Source organism: Scylla paramamosain, chromosome 39 (genome assembly GCF_035594125.1).
Source record: "Scylla paramamosain isolate STU-SP2022 chromosome 39, ASM3559412v1, whole genome shotgun sequence".
Taxonomy (NCBI): Eukaryota; Metazoa; Arthropoda; class Malacostraca; order Decapoda; family Portunidae; genus Scylla; species Scylla paramamosain.
The window spans coordinates 4,442,501-4,452,500 of NC_087189.1; the positions used below are offsets into that span (position 1 = coordinate 4,442,501).

The 10,000-nt window shown below is 45.8% G+C and overlaps 1 protein-coding gene across 2 annotated transcripts in view; it reads right to left on the reverse strand.

Moving 5' to 3' along the window:
- LOC135092080 (WAS/WASL-interacting protein family member 1-like) overlaps positions 1 to 10,000 on the reverse strand; it is a 75,970-nt gene that overhangs the window by 29,980 nt on the left and 35,990 nt on the right. For both annotated transcript variants that reach the window (XM_063990281.1, XM_063990280.1), the window contains exon 2: positions 1,899 to 1,934. The gene's annotated coding sequence lies outside the window, so the exon portion shown is untranslated. The remainder of the gene's footprint in view (positions 1 to 1,898; positions 1,935 to 10,000) is intronic.

Sequence of the window (10,000 nt, forward strand, 5' to 3'; positions counted from 1 at the left end):
AGAGAGAGAGAGAGAGAGAGAGACCGCTCACTCACTTCCTCTCACTCCTCCCTCCCCTTCAGAAGTGACGTGATCTGCCTACCTCCACCTCTTCCTCCTCCTCCTCCTCCTCCTCCTCCTCCTCCTCCTCCTCCTCTTTTTCTCTTCTTCCCTTTTTTACAGTCAACTTCTCCCTTTTTTTTTATTTCTTCCTTCGTATTTTATTTCCGTATTTCTCTTCCTCTTCCTCCTCCTCTTCTTCTTTTCTTCTTCTTCTTCTTCTTTCTTTCTTTTATCCTTGTGTAATATTTTTCCCTACAACAGTTATCTTCTTTTCCTCATTTTCCTTGTTAACTCCTCCTCCTCCTCCTCCTCCTCCTCCTCCTCCTCCTCCTCCTCCTCCTCTTCTTTCTCTCATCCTCTTGCTCTTCTTCCTTTTATTTTTGTAGTATATTTCCTGTTTTCTCTCTCTCTCTCTCTCTCTCTCTCTCTCTCTCTCTCTCTCTCTCTCTCTCTCTCTCTCTCTCTCTCTCTCTCTCTCTCTCTCTCTCTCTCCACCAAGGCATACACCAAGTCCTCCTCCTCCTCCTCCTCCTCCTCCTCCTCCTCCTCCTCCTCCTCCTCCTCCTCCTCTAAGCTATATACATCCTCCATCATCTGCTCTTCTCATTTTTGTCTCCTCCCACTCACACTCCCAAATCTTCTTCCTCTTCCTCTTTCTCTTCCTCCTTCTCCACTTCCTCCTCATCCTCCTCTTCCTCCTCTTCGTAACCGTATTTCCTCCGTATTTTCCTACTTCTGTTCTCATCTTTGTCTCCTCTCACATTCCCAAGTCTTCCTCCTCCTCCTCCTCCTCCTCCTCCTCCTTCTCCTCCCCTGGCAGCATCACGCCCCAGGTTCATGTAGTACACGCACAATAGACTGAGGCAGGCCCGGCACCAAGGAGAGGATTATACACGTAAGCTTCACGACAGACGGTTTGGCTTTTTGGCTTGCTGCAATACTGTGTGTGTGTGTGTGTGTGTGTTCCCAATCGTAGAGTTCATTGGGTTGTACAGTCCCGGTCATAAGTTCTGTCTTGCTTCGTTTTTATGACGGATCGTAACTAGGTCAGGCTCTCATCTTTGTCCCTCCTCCCACACACACGCGCTGCCAGTCTTCCTCCTCCTCCTCCTCCTCCTTTGCGTCGTGAGGAGAGGAGCGCTAGGTGCCTGGGGGGGGGGGGCTGAGCATGGCAAGGAAACAGGACACATTTGACCGTCACTGTACCTAAATCTATTTTCATCAGGTTATTTATCGTGTTTAATTCTTGTTTGTGTCTTGATGTGCTGGTTGAATATATGTATGTCTAGATGAGTTGTATATATGTCCACGTAGATTATATAAGTGTGTCCAGATATGAGATAGATTTCTTGTGGAGCTATCAGAAATATAAAGTAAGCATCCTTCGAGGGCTTGTTTAACTATGACAGGTCGTGAACACACCCTTGCCCACCTTGGTAACCCTCCGCGACAGCCTGTTAAATGATGTGTTGGATGGATGTGTTCAACTGTACCGGGTTTGTAAAGGTCGGATTAGGTTTGCTTGGCCATTATGTTTAAAAGTTTTCATTGATGTTCTTTCTAACTTGTTTTTGAAAATTTATGTTGAATATTCTGTGTACTGTAATTGAGATAGTGGTCAATTAACACTTGCTTAATTACTGAGTGTGTGTGTGTGTGTGTGTGTGTGTGTGTGTGTGTGTGTGTGTGTCCTAACCTACCCTAACATCACCTTGCTCAAATGAGGATGTCCTTTTGAGCCATGACGACCACCGAGCTTCTCTCTCTCTCTCTCTCTCTCTCTCTCTCTCTCTCTCTCTCTCTCTCTCTCTCTCTCTCTCTCTCTCTCTCTCTCTCTCTCTCTCTCTCTCTCTTACCTATGTTTTGTTCTGTAGATTTTGCTCAGTCTCCTCCTGCAAAGATGAATAAGTATATAAATAAAGCAACAACAACAACAACAACAACAACAACAACAACAACAACAAAAGAACAATACCTTACTTCTTTCCCCGTCACTAATTGCCTCACTAATCACCCAGTTTCCTAACAATCAATACGTCACAGTTTCGTCAAGAGTGGTTCAGAATCTCTCAAGCGGTGCCTCCCTCAGTTTGGTAATAGCACAGATGATTGATGGTTGAATAAGGAGAGCGTTCAAATGGCCTTCATGTGCTAATTATTTTCTCTCACTGTTGTATAAGAATGATGAGTGGAAATAAGTAGATATGTTGCGTACAGAGATCGGCACATGTAAACCTTCTACTTTCATTTATTTATCTATTTACTTATTTATTTATTTATTTATTTTATTCATTTTTTATTTATTTATTTTTTTGCACCAGTCAAGGAATGAATGGGACGGACTCAGTAATCAGGTTGTTAGTGCTGAGTCATTAGGGAGCTTTAAAAGAGGATTAGAAAGATTTATGGATGGGGATGGTAGGTGGTAGGCAGACATGTTTCATACAGGGACTGCCACGTGTAGGCCTGGTAGCTCCCTGCACCAACCCTGATTTTCTTTTGTTTTTTATTATATTCTTAAGACACTTTTCAAAATTTTGGATCTCTTTGACTACCCTACTCTGGCATCTTCACTGGCCTTTTTTTCCAGCTTTCTGTTACCCAAGGCCAAAATTCTCTCTTACATAAAAAAGGCAGAAAAAAAAACACGAACAGAGCATTTAAACGAACAGTCATTTAAAAAGCTGGTTATTTGAAACTTCACAAGCCAAGACTACCAACCTCTTCTTTACTTCGTCCTCCTCCTTCTCTCTTTTTTCTTTATTTTTCTTCTTCCCTTTATCATAACAGTACATTTTTTTTCTCCCTTCTCTCCTCTTTCCCTTCTTCCTTTTATCATTGCAGTATATATTCTCCCTTTCTTTCCTTTCAAGACGAGACTACCTGACAGACACACGTGTCAAACACACCTGACATACACACCTGCATGTCCCTCGCAACTCTCCAGCCAGCCAACCAATCAGTTACGCCGTTACCAAAACTCTTCCAGACCCTCGATACAAGTTTGGCGAAGAGAAATTACAGTTTGCTTTCACAGATGTGCGGGGAGGCAAACTTGCTCGCCAGGGAAGGGAAGTCACGGCGGGTGTTCGGGGCGCCGTCAATTAGTGAGCCGTTGGAGAGACCGAAGAATGCACGCGTTTGCCCAGACTTCTATAAACAGTACGGGGAAAATGCTCAGAAATCCACCAACAATTATAAACGCAAGAAAAATGTCCTTAAATGTCTCGATAATTATAAGCAAGGAGAGAAAACACCAAAAAAATGCTCAAAAAATGCTCTGATAATTATAGATACGAGAAAAAATGCTTCTAAATTCTCAGACGATTACATACAATACGAAAAAAATGTCCCAGATGTTTCGACCAATATAAACGACTTGAAAATAAAAAAGGTAGTAAAAGTAATAGTAATAGTAGTAGTAGTAGTAGTAGTAGTAGTAGTAGTAGTAGTAAGAAAAAGAACAAGAAGAACAAGAAGAACAAGAACAAGAACAAGAAAAGAACAAGATACTGATGATGATGATGATGATGATAATGATGAACAACAACAACAACAACAGCAACAACAACAACAACAAACAACAACAACAACAAAAACAAAAACAAAAACAACAACAACAAAAACAACAACAACAACAACAACAACAACAACAAACAATAGCAGCAACAATGAAAATTTCTCACCTTACACCCCTTCCTCCTTCTCCTCCTCCTCCCCCCTCTCCTCCCACCACCACCATTACCATCACCGCCATCACAGCGGCACCTCGGGACACCATAACAATAGTACTGAAGGTGTAGGACTGTAGGGCAAGACACAACACCCGCACAACACCCAAACACCACAAACACACTCCTTGCTCCTTCGTCGCCATATTTACTTTTACCTCAGTACCCCCCAAGACAACAAACACCCATCCTCCGTTTTCTATGACGCGCCGCTCACCACTACGAGGGCGTGTTGACAAGAGGAGGAGGTGGAGGAGGAGGAGGAGGAGGAGGAGGATGGAATGGTGATGAACGTAAACTGGATTAGGGTTGAAAAAAGGAACAACAACAACAACAACAACAATGACAAAGAATAAGACCCGAAATTAAGAGAAAAACAAGAATAAGAAAAAGAAGAAAAAGAAAGGAAAAGAAGAAAAAAGAAAGAAACAAACAAATAAAGAAGAATAAGAACAAGGAGGAGGAGGAGGAGGAGGAGGAGGAAAACGAGGAGGATAACGAATACAAAAACTGAAAATGAACAAAGGAGAAAAGGGAACAAACAAGGAATAACAACAACAACAACAACAACAACACTCAAAAGAAGGAAAACAACCCCCTTGACGGAAAATTCAAAAAGAAAACGGAGAAAAAATAATTAAGAAAGAAAACAGGAAGGCTATTTTGGGTTCAGACGATAATGTTGTTAGAGAGAGAGAGAGAGAGAGAGAGAGAGAGAGAGAGAGAGAGAGAGAGAGAGAGAGAGAGAGAGCCATCGTGAGAACTATACTCGACATTTGACCCTCCTTCCCTCCTTCCTTCCTTCCCTTCCTTCATCTTCCCCTCCCTCCCCCTCTCCCTCTCCCTCTCCCCCTCCCTCTCCCTCTCTCCACCCACACCTGTCAACCTCCAATCAAAAAACGTTCCCTACGACAGGTGATTGGTCATCCTCTCTCTCTCTCTCTCTCTCTCTCTCTCTCTCTCTCTCTCTCTCTCTCTCTCTCTCTCTCTCTCTCTCTCTCTCTCTCTCTCTCTCTCTCTCTCTCTCTCTCTCTCTCTCTCTCTCTCTCTCTCTCTCTCTCTCTCTCCTGCAATCAATCCCTTCTTGTCCCTACTAATTTTCTTCCTCTCTCTCTCTCTCTCTCTCTCTCTCTCTCTCTCTCTCTCTCTCTCTCTCTCTCTCTCTCTCTCTCTCTCTCTCTCCTCGCCGGCACGCTACAGTTATCACGTGAGGAGGAGGGAGAGAGAGAGAGAGAGAGAGAGAGAGAGAGAGAGAGAGAGAGAGAGAGAGAGAGAGAGACACGCCTGCCCTTACTCCCTCCATCCATCCCTTGTTCTGGTCTCTCCCCTTTACTTCTCTCTCTCTCTCTCTCTCTCTCTCTCTCTCTCTCTCTCTCTCTCTCTCTCTCTCTCTCTCTCTCTCTCTCTCTCTCTCTCTCTCTCTCAACGCTTCACTTCCTCTTCCTCAGTTCGCTTTCTCCTCTCTTTCACTTCAAAAACTCATCTATTTTTCTTTCATCCTCTCTCTCTCTCTCTCTCTCTCTCTCTCTCTCTCTCTCTCTCTCTCTCTCTCTCTCTCTCTCTCTCTGTCTCTCTCTCTTTACTTTCATTTTTTTGCAAATTTTTCTTATATTTCGTTTTTATTGACCTTTTTTATTTGTTTTCTTCCCGAGTCCAGTCACCCAGCAACTCTCTCTCTCTCTCTCTCTCTCTCTCTCTCTCTCTCTCTCTCTCTCTCTCTCTCTCTCTCTCTCTCTCTCTAGCACGTTCCCACAATGCATCGTGTTGTTCCGCCGGAAGTAATGGTCTTTTGGTGCCTTTATACGATGATTTGGTTAGAGAGAGAGAGAGAGAGAGAGAGAGAGAGAGAGAGAGAGAGAGAGAGAGAGAGAGAGAGAGAGAGACCATACACGCTCCATGGGCCAAACTAAGTGTTGTGCCCTTAGAGAGAGAGAGAGAGAGAGAGAGAGAGAGAGAGAGAGAGAGAGAGAGAGAGAGAGAGAGAGAGAGAGAGAGAGAGAAGCCGCAAGTGCCTCCATTAAGAGAGAGAGGGAAAAAAGAGGGAAAATTACACGGAAATGTGCTGCTCTCTCTCTCTCTCTCTCTCTCTCTCTCTCTCTCTCTCTCTCTCTCTCTCTCTCTCTCTCTCTCTCTCTCTCTCTCTCTCTCCCGGTGTCCTAGCAACATGCAGATATATATTTCTTTCCCATTATTTCCGTTCGTATGAATCTTTTAATTGGACCTCATTGCTTTGGGAGAGAGAGAGAGAGAGAGAGAGAGAGAGAGAGGGAGAGGGAGAGGGAGAGAGAGAGAGGGAGAGGGAGAGAGAGAGAGGGAGTTTAGTCGAGGGGAGGTTTCGGCTAAGTTACGTTATGAGAGAGAGAGAGAGAGAGAGAGAGAGAGAGAGAGAGAGAGAGAGAGAGAGAGAGAGAGAGAGAGAGAGAGAGAGAGAGAGAGAGAGAGAGAGAGAGGGAAACGTGCATTTAGTTAATAAGTAAAGAGTTTGAAGAATGTGAGAAAGAGGAAGGGAGGAGAAAGACGAGGAGGAGAGAAGAAGGGAAGAGGAGAGGAGGAAAAAGAGAGAATAAAACAGGAATTAAGACAGAACAGGATGATGGGAAGGAAAATGAGAAAGCGAATGAAAGGGGAATGGAAGGAAGGAAGGAAGGAAGGAAGGAAGAAAAAAGAAAAGAAGGAATAATTAGAGGAAAAGAAAGAAAATGAGAGATAGAGAAAATAAAAATAAAAAATGTATTCAATCATTAAAGACGAAAGAAGGAAGAAAAGAAAGAAAAGAAGTAAAGATGGAAGGAAAGAAGGAAAGGGAGAAAGAAAGGAGAAAGGAAGGAAAGAAAGATTGGAAAGAAGGAAGAAAGGAAGAGCAGAATGAATGTATGGAGGAAGGAAGAAAAGAAAGAAAAATGAAGGAAGGAAAAAAGGAAGGAAGGAAGGAAGGGAAGAAAAAGAAAGGATAGAAGGATGGAAGGAAGGGAAAAAGAAAATAAAGAAGAAGAAATGAAGAGCAGAAAAGGAAGGAAAGAAGAAAGGCAGGAAGAAAGGAAGGAAAGAAGGAAGGAAGGAAAGAAGGACGAAAGGAAGAAAGGAAGGAAGGAAGGAAGGAAGAGCAAGAGAAAAGAAAGGAAGAGAGAAAAGTATGAAGGAAGAAAAGAAAAAGAAGTCAAGCAAAAAAGGAAGGAAGAAAGGAAGGAAGGAAATGAAGGAAAGGAAGGAAGAAAAGAAGAAAGGTAAGATGCCAAATAACCACTCAGAACACACACACACACACACACACACACACACACACACACACACACACACACACACACACACACACACACACACATTCAGGCCACAAAAGAAGGAGGATGAAAGCAAACACTGCAGGGAACAGAGAGAGAGAGAGAGAGAGAGAGAGAGAGAGAGAGAGAGAGAGAGAGAGAGAGAGAGGACGTGATCAGGGAGGGAGTGAGGGAGATTAGTGACGTGGTAATGGTGTTGTTGTGAATCACCATCACCGCCACGACTAACATCACCATCACCACCACCACCACCACCATCACCACCACCATCACCACCACCAGCACCACCACCAGCACCACCACCACTACCAGAGAGAGAGAGAGAGAGAGAGAGAGAGAGAGGAGATACTGGTAAGAATGCAGATTTTGAGGGAGAATAAAAGGGAGACTAATAGAGAAAGATTAATTAAGGGAGGATAGAGAGATTATGGGAGAATACTTAGGGAGGTTACAGGGAGATTAAGGAAGGGAGGAAGGGGTAAACTCTAATGATCAAGTCACGTGCCCTCCTCTTCCTCCTCCTCCTCCTCCTCCTCTTCCTCCTCCTCCTCCTCCTTTTCCTCCTCCTTGCTTTCTGCATCATTCTCCTCCTCCTCCTCCTCCTCCTCCTTCTCCTGCTTTTCTTCTTCCATGACCAACATTAACTGCTCTTCCATTTCCCTCCTCCTCCTCCTCTTCTTCTTCTTCTTCTTCCTCCTCTTTCTCGTATCCTTTCATCTTTTCTTCCCAACCTCCTCCCTCTTTTTCATTCTTCCTCCTCCTCCTCCTCCTCCTCCTCTGCCTCTTTCACCATTGTTCCAAGGAGAAAAGTAAAGAGAGAGAGAGAGAGAGAGAGAGAGAGAGAGAGAGAGAGAGAGAGAGAGAGAGAGAGAGAGAGAGAGGTAAATAAATAAAGAGGTACTGAAAAAGAGTCAACGGCAGGAAGGAAGAGCATTAGAGAGAGAGAGAGAGAGCGAGAGAGAGAGAGAGAGAGAGAGAGAGAGAGAGAGAGAGAGAGAGAGAGAGAGAGAGAGAGAGAGAGAGAGAGACGTGTTCCAAGCAAGGGGAAGAGGATTAAAGAAAATTAAAGAAAACGGAAAAATAACAAACAAGAAAGAGAGAAGTGGAAATCATGATGAATGTAATAATAATAATAATAATAATAATAATAATAATAATAATAATAATAATAATAATAATAATAATAATGAAGTAGGAAAGAGAGATGGAAGAGGAGAAGGAGGAGGAGGAGGAGGAGGAAGACTATCATTAGCAAGGTAAGCCAAAGAGGGAGGGAGCTGAGTCAGGAGGAGGAGGAGGAGGAGGAGGAGGAGGAGGAGGAGGAGGAGGAGGAGGAGGACGAGGAGGAGGGATGAAGCTATGAATGAGGGAAGACCACTGTTCGACTCTTGACCAGCAGGGGCACAGGAAACGCAGGTAACAGTGCAGGTGTTTATTCACAGAAGGTGTGAACAGAAGGCTGGAGGTAGGTGATCTCCCGGCGCCAGGCCGCGCACTTCCACTTAACACTTATGACTGAAGCCTAGCTCGTTCACTCATACACGTATTCATGCCTCACACAAGTCTCGCTCATTCACTCGTTCACACAACTAGCTAACAACCACACACCTCCCCCGAGACATAAGGAAGATTCCTTATCTTTGTTATGGCTACCGTAACACATGAAACAAAGTTACAATGATTGAAGTACAGAAAACACGGTACATATACACAAAACAAACACAGCGTACAATGAACACGTACGACTAATCGTAGGTGCTACGGTGCCACCGCACCTGCAGTCGTCTCGGCTCCCTACGCTGTCGGCTGCTTCGACGCTCTGGTTGCTCTCGGCCACGGTGTACCCCGTTACCCTGATGCTCCGGGCTGCCGGGATGGTGGTGTTCCTCGTGACCCTGATGCTGAAGCGCTGCACCGCCATGAGCGGTGTGCTGCTCGACAGGAAGGGGAGCAAGAGGTCTGTGTGGGCGTAGGTGTCTTCTATTACGCCACATCACGCGACCGCTGCCCATCTTGATGAGGTAGTCTCTCCTTCGCCCAACAGCCACGATGACACCCAGGCGATCCCAGAGGCCTGTCGTGTGATCTTGAACGTCGACGTGGCCACCGAGGTGCAGGAGAGGAAGAGTACGGGCGGACGCGTCGTGGCGAAGTTTCGCTTTCTTCCTCAGTCGCTCTGCCTTGGCGTCGCACTCATCAGCAGCGCGCTGCCACTGCTGAGCGTATGAGCGATGATGAGCCGGGACACAGGACCTCATAGGATGACCGAAGAGGACTTGTGCTGGTGATCGCCCTTCCGCCCTCGGAGTGTTGCGCAGTTCCAGCAACCCGCGAGCGAACGCATCCTCGTCCAGGTGTCCCTGCTGTGTGGTCGTGAGGATCAGCTTCTTCACGGACTTGACCGCTGCCTCGGCGTGACCATTGGAGCGTGGATAATGAGGTGAAGATACACGATGCTCCACCCCCCATCGAGCCAGGAAGCGCCGTACCGATGAAGAAGTGAACTGCGGTCCACCGTCAGTCCTCAGGAGAACAGGCACGCCCGTGTCGGCGAACACACCCCGAAGGACACGAACGAGCTGATCAGCCGATGCTGGACGTGAGCATGCAGACACGTGAGGCCACCCAGACAAGCGATCTACATACACGAGGTATGTACGGCCTGCTGCGTGGAAGTAGTCTGCAGAAACTGACTCAAACACCCTGCTGGGTGTGTCCGTGTCCTGCCAGAGAGGTTCGTTGGCTTGGCTTGGTAGGAGTGGACGGCATAGTGAGCATCCAGAAACGACGTTCTCAACGTCTCTGTCCATACCAGGCCAGTACACCGTTTGTCGGGCCCGTCGCTTGGTGCGCTCCATCCCCTGATGACTGTCATGGAGTCGCTCTAGTGTTTCTCGGCGGAGGCTGTGAGGAATAAGAAGCCTCGGCCCCGTAAACCACCAGGTCGTC